Raw genomic sequence first — 17,922 nt, forward strand, 5'->3', positions numbered from 1 at the left:
CAATTGTTGGATGAACAAAGGATTGAATGAATGGCATAAAGCAAGATGCTAGGCACGAAAAAGATGGTATTGAAATACCAGCGGTGATTAGGACCAGCGACATAATTTGTGCGGCCCAGTGTAAAATGAAAATGCATGGTCCCTTGTTCAAAAATGAAAATTCAATACAGCACACACGAGAGCATGAAGCCAAGCACAGGGCCCTTCTACACACAGAGCCCTTTGTGCCTGCACAGGTGGGATGTCTGGGTACCAGGCTTTGAGGGCGACTGTCTCTGGGGACTGGAATCATGCAGTGAGCACTTTCCTTATTTTGAGCCTTCTCTATAGTAAACATGAATACTTTTAATAATCAGGAAAAAGTTTTTCTAAAACAAAACCTATAGAATAAGAGCAGCTGTATGTACTTTGGACCACAAATCACGAGATCTGGCTTCTAACCTTGATTTTCTTGTGACCTGACCTTCGACGAGCCTTGCCCACTCTGTTTTTGATTTCCTTCCTGGGATGGCAAGAAGAGGTCCTGGGCCTCCTCCTGTCTGGTGATTCTTGGATGCTAAGATTATCACCAACATACTCAGAGAGTATCTTGGACACAGAGGTTAGAAAACCATGGAAGGGCAGGTTTGCCAGCATCTTCTCTGAAGAGCCCTTGGAAATGTTCCTGGCCAGGCTGTCATGAACATTATCCTCCCCATGAAAATGTCCTCCTGCGAGAAGCTACTGGTCTCGGGGGAATGGATGCTTTGTGTGGTCCTAAATCAGCAAAGTGGACGAGGACAGAGGGGCCAGGCAGCCACCACCTGTCATTCTCACTCAACGCTGTGGCCCAGGTGGGGGCAGGCAGGGAGGGGGCGATGTATGGCACGCAGCCCCCTGTTTTCTTACAGTGATTGCATGAAGACTACAAATATTTGAGCTGATTGTACTCGCTTACATGCAGCAATGAATCATCTCGTGATGAGAGGCCTGAAATACGCCAGGATGAAATTAACATCAATTGAAACAGAAAATGGATTCTAGCTCCCACCACAATGAGTTTTAGAAGAGGGGCCCGGGGAGCCTGGAGCTGACGGCTGCTATTCTTAGTGCCAAAAATGCCTATGCCACGGGTATTGCTTTTTCTATCTTTATTAGAAAGCTGCTTTTCTGCCCCTTCTATGGGGGCACCTTATAATCAGACTTTGTCTAACTGAGGTTCCTTCTTGGCTTTTCTGATCTCTGGGGGAAAAATACAAGAAAAAGGAAACTAGCACAAATATTTAGAGTCTGTGCGTGCTCAGTTCCTTCAGTCATGTCTGACTCTTTGCGACCCTGTGGACTATAGCCTGCCAGGCTCCTCTGTCCATGAGATTCTCCAGGCAAGAATACTGGAATGGGTTGCTGTGCCTTTCTCCAAGGCATCTTCCTGACCCAGGGATTGAACCCGTGTCTCTTATGCTCCTGCATTGGCAAGTACCTTCTTCACCACAAGCACCACCTGGGAAGCCCATTTAGAATCTAAGGAAGAGGAAAAATGAGGAATTGTATTCCCTCCTCCAAAATCCTCAAAACACAAAAACATTTGAGGTTCACTCCTCCCTAAATGCTAGGTGACTTCAGGTGTTCAACAACTGATAGTTTTAGGAGGCAGCACAGAGCTGAAGCATTAACGAGTGTTGCCTGCCCTTCATTTCCTTTCACTTCTCTCCTCTGCTGGTCATTCATTTCTTTATTGGCTTTTGGATCATAAAAACCAAGCCCTGCAGGAAGCAGGAGGAGCCCACACCTAGAGACAGATTTGGGAGAATTCGTGGTGAGTCCTCGCAAGGCTTCCTATTGCAGAACCAAAAGAGGATTCCTAGGCGGATGAGATCAGACCTGTGGGGGATGCAGTGTGAGTGTAGATGCTATGGGGTCTCTGAGAGAAGCTTCCAGGTTTATGGCACCCTCCTCAACCATGAAGATGCCCAGCAGGGGGACCCAGCTTCCTGTGACCTTCCATTGCTGATGCCTGATCACCAGCCTTCACTCTCTGAAGAGTCCTGCCCACATGTCCCAGCCACCTGATGGAGCCTGTTGGGTGGACCAGAGTTAGACTAGATTCTCTGGGCAGGGATCTAAGAGGCCCAGGGAGCTCTGGTCAGCTTGTTGTTGTTTAGTTGCTGAGTTGTGTCTGACTCTTTGTGACCCCATGGACTGTAGCCCACCAGCCTCCTCTATCCATGGGATTTCCCAGGTAAAAATACTGGAGTGATTTTGCCATTTCCTACTCCAGGGGCTCTTCCTTCCCAGAGATCAAACCTATGTCTCCTGCATTGCCTGGTGGATTCTTTACCACTGAGCTACCAGGGAAGCCCCTGGTCATCTTAGCACTTAACTGAATCTCAACCTACTCAGATTTGAAATGCGGTTAGTACAGCACACTCAACAGAGAGGGGTATGGATTTAAATTATAAAGCATATAAAGCTTCTGGCCCTGTGCCCGGCATGTGGTTGCCAGCTGGTGGAGGGCAGCCCACCATCTGATGCTCCAGGAGCATCCACTCCTCCCTGGGCCGGTGCCTCAGCCTCGCCCAAGCCTCACTCTGATTCCATCCAGTCTTCTCCAGGACCTAGCATTGATTGAGACTGAATCCACTTAAGAAACAGAGATCCAGAGCCAGGAGCTTTTGGAGACCATAGCAACATTGTTCTGTTTTTTCCTCTCAAAAGGAGAAATATATTCTGGAAATGAGAAAACTCAACCTTTAAAAGGAGGGCAGTGCTGTAGCAAGTGGTGTATCGACCAGCCTGGTGTTTAGCGGATAAAGTCTGTGAGTTGGAGCCTGTGTCTTTTCACTTAGGACTGAACAGCTGGAGCCTAACCTCACTTTAACCTCTCTGTGACTCAGTTTCCTCATCAGTAACTGATGATGATGGCAGTGACCTTACAGGGTTCTGAGGATCTCCTGAGGGAACTCATGGAGGGAACTCCTCCTCTGCCTCAGAGGATGCAGGCCCTCAGCAAGGACTCAGGAAGTATTGGCTGCTACTGTTGTTTCATATGTTCCATACCTGGCTGCCCCTCCTTTTGTCCTGGTTTGACTTGTCATCTAATTGGGCTCTCCAGCGGGCAAAGATCAAGTCTTCTCTCTGGCTTTTCTAAGAAAGAGAGCTTTCCATTAGGACTTCTGGGCCTGGAGGGCCGTTTTGAGCTGAGCCTGCTCTGGGGACTGGAGACCATGGTGGAGACCCAGGTTTCTCCTCCCCCTTGTGCCTTTGGCTTTTCATTCTTTCCTCTGCCTTCCTTGCTTCCTCAGACCTTGCCTTGGCTTCCCTGTGTCTGTCTGTGACCTCTTACTTCATCTTTGAGAGCTCCTTGAGGTGGACTTCGGAAGATCCTGAAATGAAAACTGGAGTACCAGTGGTTATTTGCAAGGTGATTCCAGGAAATATCAGGAAGCGGGTAAGGCCGTGAGGAAGAGATGAGCAAGGGAACCAGTGAAGGGTGTGTTATCAAGGTTATTACTTTGACTGGAGCCTAATCCCTTTGAGGAACCTGGGTCGTCAGTGTGGAGTGTCTGCCTCTAAGGCAGTCTGCACAAGGAGCCAGAGAGCTGGGGTGTTTATATACCAGATCTCACTAGTCATTTTCAGGGCTACTGTGGGAGCATTAATGGTCAGCACTCCCAACTTCCTCTGTGTGTTGGCCAAGCACGCTCCTGCAGGGAGAGTTCCCGGAGTTTGCAGGAAGCAGTCTTCAGCCAATAGAGATGAGGACCTAGAGGGCATGGGTGGGGGCGCATCCAGGGCACCTGCTATGCCCTCCTCACTGCTAAGTGACAACTCCTCTCTGTTTTGCAGTTCCAGACATGGGGTGGGGGAGAGGAGAAAGAGTGAGGAGGAGTTATAAGGGGTTTCCCGGGTGGCTCAGATGGTAAAGAATCTGCCTGCAATGCAGGAGACCCAGGTTCAATCCCTGGGTTGGGAAGATACCCTGGAGAGTGGAATGGCAACCCACTCCAGTACTCTTCCCTGGAGAGTTCCATATAGGGTGGGGAAAGGGTGAAAGAGTGAGGAGGAAGTAGGGAGCAAAAAAGGGAGGGAGTGCAATAAAAGGGAGGGAAAGAGGGAGAATAAGAATGGGAATGGATAGTAAACCCGGGAGAGCTGTATGGTCTCTGCTCCACCCTTGATTTGATGAAATGTGACCAGGAGGGCTTATATGTTCCACTGGGGGCTTTGGGAGGGGGACATTCATTCAAATGTCCTACGGGTTATTCCTTTTAGACATATTTCTTTGTATAGTTTCTTTCTATAATTGCCCACAGGCTAGGATGACAGAAGTGGGTTTGTTCTAACAGCTTGAGGAGACGGAAGGTGGCATCCAGTGGTATCCATCCCATTCTCCTTTTCCCAGCATCTGCATCAGCAAGCTACACCAAATTCCTTTCCACCCAACAGAGAGGTGACAAAAAGCTGCATACATCCAGATGATGCCCTGAGATAGTGGCCAGCCCAGAGCAGTTGTTTCACCTTAAAACAAGCCTCATCTTGGCTATGTCATCACCATGAGAGAAGTCACACATGGCTGTGCTGTTTTCTCTCTTCTTTGCAAAGAAATGGAAGAGGAAGGAACAGCTTCCACCCCTATATTGTCTTTGCTCTGGAGTAAATCTCAGCTAGGAATAGCAGAATATTTTGGCTGAACTCTACCAGAGGAAGAATGAATCAAGATTTAATACTCTGGAAGCAGAATCATTTTGCAGGATGCTTGGGCAGGATTCTCCTGGAACAATGATATTCAAACTTAAACAAGCATATGAGGTCACCTGGTGATCTTGCAAAGATGCAGATTCTGATTAAGTGGGTCTTTGATGGAGCCAGGGAATCTGAAATTTCCAACAAGATCCGAGGCACTACCCAAGTCTCCAGTCCAAGGACTTAAAGTAGCAAGGGCATGACCTTTAGGTTTAGACATAACTGGATTCAAATCCTGGCTCTGCTCCTTCTTTGCTGGAGGAGGTTGAACAAGTTATTTTGCTTATCTGAGCTTCAGTTCTTTGACACTGAGAATGTGGACCAGGATTCTTACCCCTCAGGGTTGATGTAAGGGTGTGATGGGATTGTTTCTGCCAGTGAGCCCACATGCACCATCCCACACTTATTCTATTGCAATTCAGTTATGTGACATTCTTTCTCTTCTTTCTGTGATCATCTCTCCACCCTGGACAGTGGTATCTGCCAATTTCAATCAGTATCAGGCTGCTGACTGAAGACTAGCCTGGGGTAGATACAGGCTTTTGGGGGACTTCTGTGCAGCATGGGCTTGTCACTGTCTCCTAGAAGACCAGCATGGCTGTCTTTAAGAAACAGGAAAGTAAATTCAGATAGTAGGTGGGGTCGGCAGTTCAGCCCATCCTTTGGAATCTGGTTGGGATCTTGTCACCCTACCCCTTTCCTGCTCATGGGGCATCCCCTGGAATCCACTTCCTGACTCTCAACTCAGTTCTGATCCTGTCCTGGTTCTGTACTCCCACGCATACCAACGTGCTTGGTTTTTAAATACTCCTGGGCTTGAGTTGCAAGGGACACCTCTCCCCAGGTACTCTTACCAAGCAACAGCCTTTTTTCTTTCCATCGGTCCCCTCATTTCCAAGGCAGTGAGCAGTTCCATCTCTGAGTCTCAGTTTCCTCATCTGTACAATGCGGATTATACTTCAAGCAAGATCTACATACTTACCAGCTCTTTCTCCATTCAGGGGCTCAACTATAGCAGTCCCAACATTTTTTTTTCTTTGCCTCCTGAACTCCATTTATCAGCCTTTTTTGTTCTTCATCACTGACCATTTGCTCCAAATCCTGCCCATTTCCAGGTCCTATTGATGCAGTGCTGCCATAGTCGCATGAAATGGTGCACCCTGGGGTTGCACAGTATGCAGCCTGCACAGGTGTGCATTGGTGCCTCACACCGACCTCTTGCTTTGGACACACTATCCTGTACTCTAGGTTCCAAACTCATCCCTTCCCCACTCCCAGATCCTAAAACCCCAGTGTGGACCAACCGCCTGGCTTTCCTTCAGCCTTGATAATTGACTTCCAGAGTAAAGCTGGAAGGGCTTCCCAGGGGGTTCATTGGTAAAGAATCTGCTACCAATGTAGGAGATGCAGGAGGTGCAGATTCGATTCCTGGGTCAGGAATCCCCTAGAGGATGAAATGGCAACCCACTCCAGTATTCTTGCCTGGGAAATAGCATAGAGCTTGGTGGGCTACAGCCCATGGGGTAGCAAAAGAGTTGGACATGACTTAGTGACTAAATAACAGTAACAACAATGACTCTGCAGTCCTACTCTTGGGCATATGTGTATCTGGTGAAAAAATGATCCAAAGGATACATGCACCCCTGTGTTCATTGCAGCTCTGTTTACAATAGCTAAGACATGGAAGCAACCTAAATGTCCATCAACAGAGGAATGGATAAAGAAGATGTGGTACATATATACAATATTACTCAGTCATTAAAAAGAATGAAATAGTGCCATTTTCACGAACATGGATGGACCTAGTAATTGTTCAATGCATTCTCTAGGTAATAATTACCAGTGAATTGGTGTCAGGATACGCAATAAAACTCACTCAATAAAACCTATTTACTTTGGTCCAGCATGCCCTGAAAAGGACCTCGAAACAGTGTAGAACAGTTGGCCTCAAACTTTTAGATTTAAAAACCTTTAAAATGTCCAAAAGTATTTTTGGAGCATGTTAGAATAACTGGCTTCATACTTGGCTGAGAAAGACAAACAAAGCCAAACAATAGCAACAAAATATCTTCTACCTTATACCATCATCATTTCATTAAAGGACATTTTAACATTACCCTCAAGATGTCAAGTATATTGATCTCAGAATAAAGACAATCCCATTAAAGTAAATAAATGCCTCTTCAGTTTTCTCATTTGCTCCCTTCCAATGTAAACATTTTCTTGGGTCAGCCTAAAGTCCATGGGCACATGTTTGGAAACAGGCTTTCAGAGTTCTAGAGCCTGAAGCCAACGTTTGGAAGCAAGACTGCAGGGATAATTGAATAATATCCTTGGTGAGGCTACTCTCTCCACCTGAATTACCCATATCTTTGACTGGCTCACTCCTATCTTCTTTGTAAGGTTCAAATAGGGGATGGTTTTCTTTAGAAAGTCTTTGGAGCTTTCCTGGGTCTGTACCCCCATCAGAGCACACTGTATCCTAATCGTGCATCCACATGTCACTCCCACTCATCCTAGAGTTCCATGAAAACACATCAGTGAGTAGCCAGCATCTGTTGGTTATCAAATCACTGTCAGAGAACTGCAGCTCAGACAAGTGAACTGGCCTGCTTGACTTCTCCCAACAAGGAAGCAGCACAGCTGGGATTTGAATCCGGTTATGTCTGAATCTAAAGGTCAGGCCTTTGGTACTCAAAGTCCTTGAACTGACTTTAAGGACACTGCTTTGCAGCATGTTAGGAATTTCAGATTCTCTGGTTCTGTTGAAAACTGAATGAATCAAAATCTGCATCTTTGCAAGATCATGAGGTGAATTGTGTGCTCATTAAGTTTGAATATCATCGTCCTAGGAGAGTCCTTCCCAAGTGTCCTGCAAAATGATTCTGCTTCCAGAGTATTAAATCTTGATTCATTTTTCTTCTGGTCGAGTTTGGCCAACATTTCTAACATACAGCCATTTCTAAGCATACAGTAGGTGCTCAAACATTTGTTGAAAAAATGAGCAGGTGTACACCAAGCAGACAAAGAACAGCCCAGAGAAAGGGAATAGCATGAGTGAAAATCAATCCACTGTGGAGGAGGATGTTGTGTGTGAGAAGAGGGCAACAGCTAGTGTGTCTGGGCGAGAGGACACGTGAAGCTGAGTCTGGGTTGGTAAGACTGGAAAGAGGGCCTGGAGTCAGTTCTTGAAGGACCTGACATGCTTTGTGTGTGGTCTTGGACTTCATCCTGAGCAGCAGAGGGATTCTGGAACAAAGGAGGGAGACATATGTGCTTGACTGTTACTAAGAACATTCTGGAAGCTGACAAAGAACATAGAATAGTGGAGCGGGACTGCTGGAGTCAGGTAGACCAGTTACCCTGCTGTTGCTGTGGTCCATGAAATACGATGATGATCTAATCTGAAGTAAGGTATCGGCAGCGAGCGTGGAGGGTGGGGGGCATTTGAATCTATGGCTCTGTGTACGCACTCTTCTGGGTATGTTCCTGGAAGCAGCTTGGAGACAGCATGACCAGATGTTCCTTTGCAGGATGTGGCAGAGGTGGCTATCAGGTGTGCTGTGCTGGGAGGCCTGAGATATGAGTCAGTACCACTCCGAAACATCATTTGAGGAGTCCAACTGTGCAGGTTACCGTGTAGCTAATTTTGTTGGGAACAAACAGCCACATTTAAGTGGTGGGTGTTCAGGGGCTTGCAGATTGGCGCATATCTGGATGTTCCCCTTTGCTTTGCTGCCCATTAGGAAAATGCAAGTCTTACAAAAGCGATACTGTGGCTCGGAACATTTTTCATTAGAGTACATTTGTCTCCAAATTGACTGTAAATTATATTGCATTTTGTTTGAAAGAACTTTCTGAATTAAAGTAGGGAGCCAAGTATGCAGTACTCAGTGTGAAACATAAGTTCAGTTACCTACAGTTACGAGCATGTTCTCCTCCACGTATGCAGAGATGGCATCTCATATGTGAAGGGTTTTCGGACTGGAAGCTGTTTTATGGATCACTCAGTTTTGGCATTCCCAAAATAGAGATGAGAGGACAGAGATGGAAAGAAAACTGGCTGAGGTCACATAGCGAGTTAATGGCAAAGTTGGAATTGGCTTAGGTACCCTGATGTTGCTTTGTGATGAGATTAAAGAAAAAAAGAAAGTGTTTCTGAATTTTCATTCCACAGAATATTCAGTAGTTCTTTCTCTCCAGAATAATGTTAGAATAGCTGTGCATTGAGAAGATTCTAGACAGATCTAGAGAGAAAATATATCTGAAGATGTCAAATCCCAATTCATGACACTGAAAATTCTAGAAAGGGCAGCAGAGCTACCACGTGCTGTAGTTTTCAGTGTTGTTCAAATGAGCAGCCTACCACAGTCCTGCTTTCCCATCAAGTCTGATTTCATGAAGACTATTTTATTAGGCTTTGGCTTAACCTGACACAGGTGAGCATTCAGATGAACACCTAAGGCCCATCTGATGCTTGAGTCTTTCTCACTCCCTGCAGATGGTCCATTGCCACATTCTGCTGATTTCACTTCCTGGATCTTGGCTCCATCTCTCCTGCTCCAAGCCCAAGTCCACCACTCTCATTGGAACCATTTAAATAGCCGCCTATCAGTCTACTTCCCTCTGTTGCTGACAAAACCTACAGTCCAGTCCCCAGAGAGCAGAGAGATTTGATATTTTTAGCTCAAATCTAATCACTTTGACCTGTTACCCCCACAGACATCCTCACTGTGGCCTGGTGTAACCTGGTCCACCCCAGTCTCTGGCCTGCTCACCCTCCAGTCTCCATGCTATTCTCCATTCTTGCCTACAACATTCGCTTCCATCTCCTTATCTGCCAGGTCTCTTCCTGCTACAGAGCTTTTGTAGATACTGGTTCCACTTGCTCCCACCCTCCAACCTCCCTTTGGCTATTTAATGCCAACCCGTTCTTCAAACCTCAAAAGTTATTTTCTTTCTCTTGTAAATCCTTTACAGATCCTCAGATAAATTCATTTCCTCATATATTTTCCCCTGGCCCAGTACCCTGGGTTCATTCTGTCAGTAGGTGAGGCTGGGGGAATATCTCACTCAGAGCGTGAGTGGTGGGAGGGGCAGTGGGGAATCCAGAAGCGTCAAGTTCTGAACTTAAACCTGATAGTTTTAACGTCTGAGATTCAGGTCACTGGGTACCCAGTGCTCTCTACCCCTGAAAGTGAAGTGTCTGTCACTCAGTCGTGGCCGACTCTTTGTGAGCACACAGATAGTACCCTGCCAGGCTCCCCAGTTCATGGGATTCTCCAGGCAAGAATACTAGAGTGGGTTGCCATGCCCTTCTCCAGGGGATCTTCCCCATCCAGGGATTAAACCCAGGTCTTCCACACTGCAGGCAGATTCTTTATCGTCTTAGCCACCAGGAAGCCTCTCTACCCCTGTGTGTTTAGTTGCTCAGTCATGTCTGACTCTTTGTGATTGTATGGACAGTAGCCGCCAGGCTCCTATGTCCATGGGGATTCTCCAGGCAAGAATACTGGAGTGGGTAGCTGTTCTCTTCTCCTAGACCTTCCCAACCCAGAGATTGAACCCAGGTCGCTTGCATTGCAGGCAGATTCCTTACCAACTGAGTCACCAGGGAAGCCACTGTTGCTGCTACTGCTGCTAAGTCGCTTCAGTCGTGTCCGATTCTGTGCGACCCCATAGATGGCAGCCCACCAGGTTCCCCCGTCCCTGGGATTCTCCAGGCAAGAACACTGGAGTGAGTAGCTGTTCTCTTCTCCTGGACCTTCCCAACCCAGAGATTGAACCCAGGTCGCTTGCATTGCAGGCAGATTCCTTACCAACTGAGTCACCAGGGAAGCCACTGTTGCTGCTACTGCTGCTAAGTCGCTTCAGTCGTGTCCGATTCTGTGCGACCCCATAGATGGCAGCCCACCAGGTTCCCCCGTCCCTGGGATTCTCCAGGCAAGAACACTGGAGTGAGTTGCCATTTCCTTCTCCAGTGTATGAAAGTGAAAAGTCAAAGTGAAGTCGCTCAGTCGTATCTGACTCCTAGCGACCCCATGGACTGCAGCCCACCAGGCCCCTCCGTCCATGGGATTTTCCAGGCAAGAGTACTGGAGTGGGGTGCCATTGCCTTCTCCAGGGAAGCCGCTAGGCAAGCACACACACACACACACACAAAAAGCGGAACCTTTTCAGATTCCTGTGCTGGCTTTTCAAGATGTTCCTGTTACATTCCCAGCAGAGCTGGTATTTTCTGCCTCCAAGTCTAGGAGGGTTAGAGATTTTATCTTAATAGCTAGAGTTAGAATGTGGGGAAGGAGGAGGACAGCGTGGACAGTTCTGAATTTCATTCACTGTTTAATCCCTGTACTCACCAACCCTCAATGCAGAAAAGAAAGCACCATCTTGGGGTCCTTATAATTTGTTCTCCACGCTTTGACTCTGAAAGCCCCAGATCTGAGCTGCCCCCCATCACCACCACTCCATCCTCTGCACATCCCCACACATCGGCAACACGAGCTCACCCCTACTTTCCAGGGGAGGGCTGACAAGGACGCGTCGTCATTCAGCGTCTTCCTTTTGCAGGGGCCAGCAATCCCTACTAGGAGCTTCGAATGTCTTAGCAGTTGAAGGAGCGAAGTGAGATGGTGTAAATGAATGTGCCATTGCAAATGCCCTGCTCCTTTAATTTATGATTTGGGATCACTCAATTCTGCCAAGTCACAGAGTGATTTGTGATAACATATTCCAGCGATAATTTAGCAGAACCCAAAGGATATCTGAATGGAGCTGCTGAAACCCTGGCTCTGGGGCGTCCCCACAGGGGACTCTGTTCAATAAACAACTGCTTATTTACTGACTACCCTTTGGGAAGGTGGACCCAACCTCACCTCTGCTCTGTCCCTTGCGGATTGGCCGGCTGGACCCTCCTTAATCTCATTTCTCCATTGCCTCAGGCCCCCAGGTGCTGCCTGCTTTCCTCTGAAATCAGCAGAGTAGTGGTGAGAGGGGTCAGCATTTATCAAGAGCTCAGACAGAGCAGTTACTTTGCTTCTATGCGTCATCTCATTCAATACAACACCCCTTCGACAGGTAGCTGTTATTTCACCGTATAGAAGAGGAAACTGAAGTTCTGAGAGGTTAATTGGCTTTCTGGAGGTTAGCGCTGGTGGTGAAATGGGGATTTAGCCCCACATCTGTCAAAATTCCCGAGGTTACAAGAAAAAGGGATGAGATAAGGCACAGAGAAAGCGAGCCCCATGGGGAACAGCTATTCTGATGAAGTGATGGGGCCCCTTTCACTGGCTGTACCACCCTGTGCCAGAGGTGCCCAGGAGGTTGGGTAGCACAGAAACCAGGATTCCTCCTAATCCTTAAATTCTGTGATTCTCTTGCATGCTGTGGTTCTATTCTCAAGGTCTCCAAATATCTCAGTGGGATTGTACCATCATGTGGGAATTGATTTTTCACATCTTATACATCATCTCCAGCATGATCATCTTATACATCATCTCCAGCATGATGAGATTACAATACTGATATTGTTACTGGGCATCACTAATTGAGTTTGTGATAGAAGCTGAGGGAATGGGATGATGGATTTGAAATCTATAGGGCTTTCTTTAAGAATCCTACTAATCGTGAATATATTCTCAAATTTGAGCTATATTTTTCTATCTTATCAGCCCTGGGATTTCTTTGGAAGGAATGATGCTAAAGCTGAAACTCCAGTACTATGGCTACCTCATGTGAAGAGTTGACTCATTGGAAAAGATTCTGATGCTGGAAGAGATTGAGGGCAGGAGGAGAAGGGGACGACAGAGGATGAGATGGCTGGATGGCATCACTGACTCGATGGACGTGAGTCTGGGTGAACTCTGGGAGTTGGTGATGGACAGGGAGGCCTGGCGTGCTGCGATTCATGGGGTCGCAAGGAGTTGGACACGACTGAGCAACTGAACTGAACTGAACCGAACAGTTAAGAGGTTGAGCATCAGAAATAGATGGAGCTGCTTTCCATCCTGACTCTGCCACTTACCAGCCATGTGAACCTGAACAAGTCATTTCGTGTCTTTGAGCTTGTCTCCTTACCTGTAAAATGAATCTTTTGGTGCTTATCCCATGGGCTACTGTGTGGTTGAAATAACGTAATACAAAGCATTTAACACAGTGTGTGGCACATACTGCATTGCCTGTGAGATGGTCCTTGTTGTCATTATGATGCTTAACTTGGTGTTAGCTACTCTGCAACACTCTGTTACTATTCTTAGAGCTCACAGTGACATAAATATTCTCTTCACTTAAAGACATGATCCACAGGCTCATAGAGGTGACATCACCAACCCAGGGTCACTCAGCTTGAAGAGTGACCTTTAACCTCCACCTCCTCAGGTTCAGTTCTGCTCTGCCCTACAGAGTGTGCTTCCTGCCCTTTAGAGGCTGGTGGTCTCCCATACATGCTGCACCTGAGGAGATGCCCACCAAATGTTTCTTTGACTGCATGGAGAGGGACTGGGACCTTGGCATCTCCATCTTTTTTCTGTAGCACATTCCTTCCTCTTCTCTGGGCCCTAATCTCCTTAGATGTAACACACAAGAGGGTTTGGACCAAATAGATTCTGTAGCCCCTTTCTCATTGTTAACAGTTAACTAGCCCTAAGCATGTAGTAGGTACCCTGTGACTTTTCATAGTGAGGCTGGGAGTAGAAGGAGGCAAGCCAGACACCTGGGTTGCAAAATTTAAGGAGGCACAAACTCTGTGGGTCCTGCCAGTGCCGTGTGGCACCTGGGAGTGCGTGACACCTTAAATCTTATGCCTTTAGCCCCTCTGCTCTCACCCCAGTCTCACTTCTGCTTCATAAGGCTGGTGGAAGTACAATGACTCAATGGCCCAAACAGGTGTTTTTTTTTTTTTTCTTTTTTTCCTCTTTTAAAACCCCAGTGATGTGTAGGTGATTTTTTTTAATAGGAATTGCCGGTACTTTGAATAGCTCTGTTCAAAAAGACATTCTTGAAAAAGCCCATTATTATCTAGTTATATATTTTAGGCTTCTGGGGAAAACAGCAATGGTATGGGATCGTAAGAAATAGAAGGCATGTGATGGGAAAAGATGAAATTACCGTAACAACCATTAGACTAGCCAAGGAAATAATTTCCAATGATACAGTCATTATTGGTACAAGCTTCCCCCCCCCAAAAAAAACAGACCAACAGAATTTTCACACTTAATTCTTTGGTTTAATTGTCTATTTGTTTCAAAGTGAAAGCTAATTAAAAGATTATTTTCATATGCTGTAATCACACTACAGCTAACTGTTGGAAAATTTGCGATTAATTGATGCAACAGTTGACATAAGAATGCATTTTTTAAAAAATAACATCACTATTTGAATACACAGAGTGAAGCAATTAGTCCTTCATTAGTTCTGAGTTATTTCAAATGCTTTGAAATACTTGTGTGTTTAATGTTTAATCATCAAGGAAATATATCTGGCAATGCTGCTAGCCCCAGCATCATGAATTAAATATCATCCCTTGGGAGCAGGGAGAGTTCAGGAAGAAAAATGGCAGCCTCCGCAGGCCTGGGGATGGGTACATTCCTCCATTGTCTGGGCACTGGCACAGTGAGGGCTCTTAATGAGTCAGTGCTTCTCTCATGCTTGTCGCTTCCCAGACGTGGCTATGCAGGGTGCAGTTGGTTGCCTTGGAGGGGAGCTGACTGGGAGAGACAGCTCCCGAGTCTAGAGCCCCCTACCAGTGTGAGGGTGTTAGAGAGAGTGTCAGCATCCGCAGGAGAAGGTGAGGGAGGGATGACAGGTTGGCAGACTGAATGCGGTATCTAAAGTGTGGGGACCAGCATTCTGGGCAGGAAGATGTCACTGGAGTCTCAGCTGGAGGCCTGGAGGATGGATGGGGACGTGTTTCAAACAACAGAGCTTGTTAAGGGGGTGCTTCCTGGCGAGAAAGCTTCAGAGGTATGGAGACTTCAAGAGGTTCACTGGCAGACCATGAGTGTGTCTTTGGTGTGTAGGTTAGAATCAAAGGGATCCGTTCAAATTGGCAGTGAGAGTTCTTCCCAGGAATATCCTTATGGCCATCAGACACAACACGTAACAGAACCAGAGGTCACGTTTTCCCTGATCAGTGGAAAATACATCAAAGGCTGAAAGTTTTCATCCTTTGGAGACCTGACTGTAGACAATAAATAAGCATTCATAGCTAGGCTTCATCCTGAGCTCTGTGTTGTGTTTTCTTATTTAATTCTCAACGTAGTCCAGTGAAGTAGCCATGCATACATAGTTTTCCTACTCTACAGGTAGGGAAACTGAGGCATGAAGCGATTAAGTGACATATTAGACTGGACCTCTCCCTTACGCCTGTCTCATTAGCTTGTAGAGTAAATAAAATATGATATTCCCTATTGTTCAGAGCAGTGTGGCTTGTATGGGATAGAGAAACTGCTCAAGGACACACACACACACACATTTGGTAAATAGATGAACCAGTGTTGCAAGTCAAGTCTTTCTGACTCCTAATTCACTCAGGGCTCAGTGTGGGTATGCATGGTTCTGCTAGTGTGTCACGGTTGTGCAAAGACAAAGAAGAGCTCTGTTGGTGCACCATGCTATCATGAGAGACTCACTCTGTGTCATCAGTCAGTTTAGCAGAATGGAAGCAAATGTAGCTTCCAGGGGACCCCAGATTATGTCCTCTCTTCTCAGAAGATATAGTAAGGATTCTTCAGGGCAGGGATTAAAAATATCAGAAGCCTGAGACAGGGCCAGTGACAGCAAAATGAAGTGCCGGGCTTCACACCTGCCGATATATTTTAAGACTGGAGATGAAAAGTCTCAGGGGGTGTGGGGGGAGGGGGGAACTGGGAGTGACCATGGTCTTCCCCATTTCTAAAACTTGTGTTGAAGGTGAACAGTGGAATGATGCTTCAGGGCTCTGTCTACCTGTCTTTCGTGGCATAAACTGAGGACGGGGCTCTAGGCCAGGCCCTCTCTGCCATCTGCAAGTCTCTCCTGTAGAGTGGCCCCCCCTGTCCATAGAGAGGCTGGAGTGCAGTGGAGAGACTAACCATGAGAGGAGCTGGGAGTTCAGTGCGGAGTGGCCGCAGAGTTGCGGCTCAGGCTGAAGAAACAGTGGGAGGGGGCAGCTGGCTGCACCGGGAGCCAGAGGAGTGGGAGTACCCTCCTGGTCTTCAATTTCCTTGGGGAAGCCAAGGAGGGGGGGAATTACAAGGTCGGGAACTGTGTGTGCTGTGTGGACTGGGGGCCTGGGGAGGGCTTCAGCATCATGGGGGTATAGGAGGCAGATGCTGAGCTGCTGGATCAGCATCGAGAAGGCCTTGGAGTTCCATCCGTCTGGGGAGCCCAGATGTCCTCCGATAGCCAGCACGCTGGGAGCCAGCACACATTCGTAGACAGAGAATGCAGGAAACCAGTGCATTTCCCAGGAGGTCAGAATCAGAATGTGTTTGAGGCGGTGATGAAAGCCCAACCAGATAAACTGGGCTGCTTCCTTTTTCTCGGAGGCCTGCTTTTTTTGTATTTCTGTGATTCTAGTCTCCCTCTTTTTTTTTTTTTCTTCTTTTTTTCTGTCTCCCTCTTTTTCCAAAGCAGGGAAGATACACATATTCTGCATTATCTCACAAAACTAAAGGCAATCCAAGATGGTAAAATGCATAGCTGAGGGAGTGGGGTGAAGATTAGAGTCTCTAAGAGCTCGGGTTCAGGTGTGGCTCCAGAGCTGGCAACAAGGTTCCCGGCGGTCTTGGCAGAGCCAGGCTCCGTCATGGTCACGTGACACACTCAGACCGCGTCCCCTCTTATAGGAAATGCTCTCGAGGAGTCAGCGAAAGCAGTCTTCGAAGGGACATTTCAGGAATTTCAATAAGCTATTCTCTTTAAAATTTTTAATTAATTAAATTAATTGTTTAGTTTTCATTTGCTCTACCTGACATACAATATTGGTTTCAGGTATACAGCATCCTGAATGGATATTTTTTTCCTTTCACTGAATTTATTTATTTATTTAGTATTTGTTTATTTGGCTGTGCTGGATCTACGGTCTTCATTGCAGCAGGTGGGATCTAGTTCCCTGACTAGGGATTGAACTCAGGCCCCCTTTATTGGGAGTGCAGATTCTTAGCCACTGGACCACCGGGGAGTCCTTACATTTATCTTTTTAATTCATGTATGGTTGATTTCCAATATTGTGTTAGTTTCAGATGTACAGCAAAGTGATATATATATATATATATATGTATATTCAGATTATTTTCCATTATAGGTTATTACAAGATATTGAACAAGTTCCCTCTGTTATACAGTAAATCCCTGTTGCTTGTCCATTTTCTATGCAGTAGTTTGCACCTGTTAATCACATGTTCCTAATTTATCCTTGCCCTGTCTCCTTTCCCCTTTAATAACCATATGTTTAGTTTCTACGTCAGTGAGCCTATTTCTGTTTTGCATATAGACGCATTTGTATTATTTTTTAAGGCAGTCAGATATTTTCGCACGTTATGGAATAATTACCACCGTTACTATTCAGCACCATACAAAGTTGTTACAGTGTTTTTGACGGTCTCCCTTATGTGTCCTGTTGCATCCCCGTGACTGATTCGTTTTCTAGCTGGAAGTTTGTGCCTCAGAATCCTGTTCCCGTATTTTACCCGCCCCCCATACCTCGTTCGCTCTGCCAACCACCAGTTTGTTCTCTGTGTCTGTGAATCTGTTTTGGTTTTGTTTGTCTTCTTTCAGATTCCACATCGGATTGAAGTCATACGATGTCTTTCTCTGACCTCCTTCTCTTAACATAAGGCCCTCAAGGACCATCTATGTTGTTGCAAATGGTGAGGTTTCATGGGCTCCTCCAAGGAGGGCTGATAAGTTTCCACTGAAACTCAGTTTAGCGCCAGAAATTCTGAGGGTGGCAAAGCAAAGGAACGTGACCCAGGCTTGCAGATCTTTCTCCATCTGGCTTGATCACAGCCTAAAATCTAGGCTAACATGATGGCTTTTATTCTTTTAAGGCATTGGCTTCAGTTTCTACAAAGGTGATTGGTTTCTTATATGCAACCCCAGTATCCCACGTGTAACAGAGAAGACCTGGGTCCTCTGGACTGTAGGAGAGACAGAGGCTTGGCTTCTCGGGAGCCTCAGGGACACCCCAGGATTTCCAGGCCTCTGGGGAAGATAATCTGG

This window comes from Bison bison, unplaced genomic scaffold (genome assembly GCF_000754665.1).
Source record: "Bison bison bison isolate TAMUID 2011002044 unplaced genomic scaffold, Bison_UMD1.0 scf7180017864297, whole genome shotgun sequence".
Classification (NCBI taxonomy): domain Eukaryota; kingdom Metazoa; phylum Chordata; class Mammalia; order Artiodactyla; family Bovidae; genus Bison; species Bison bison.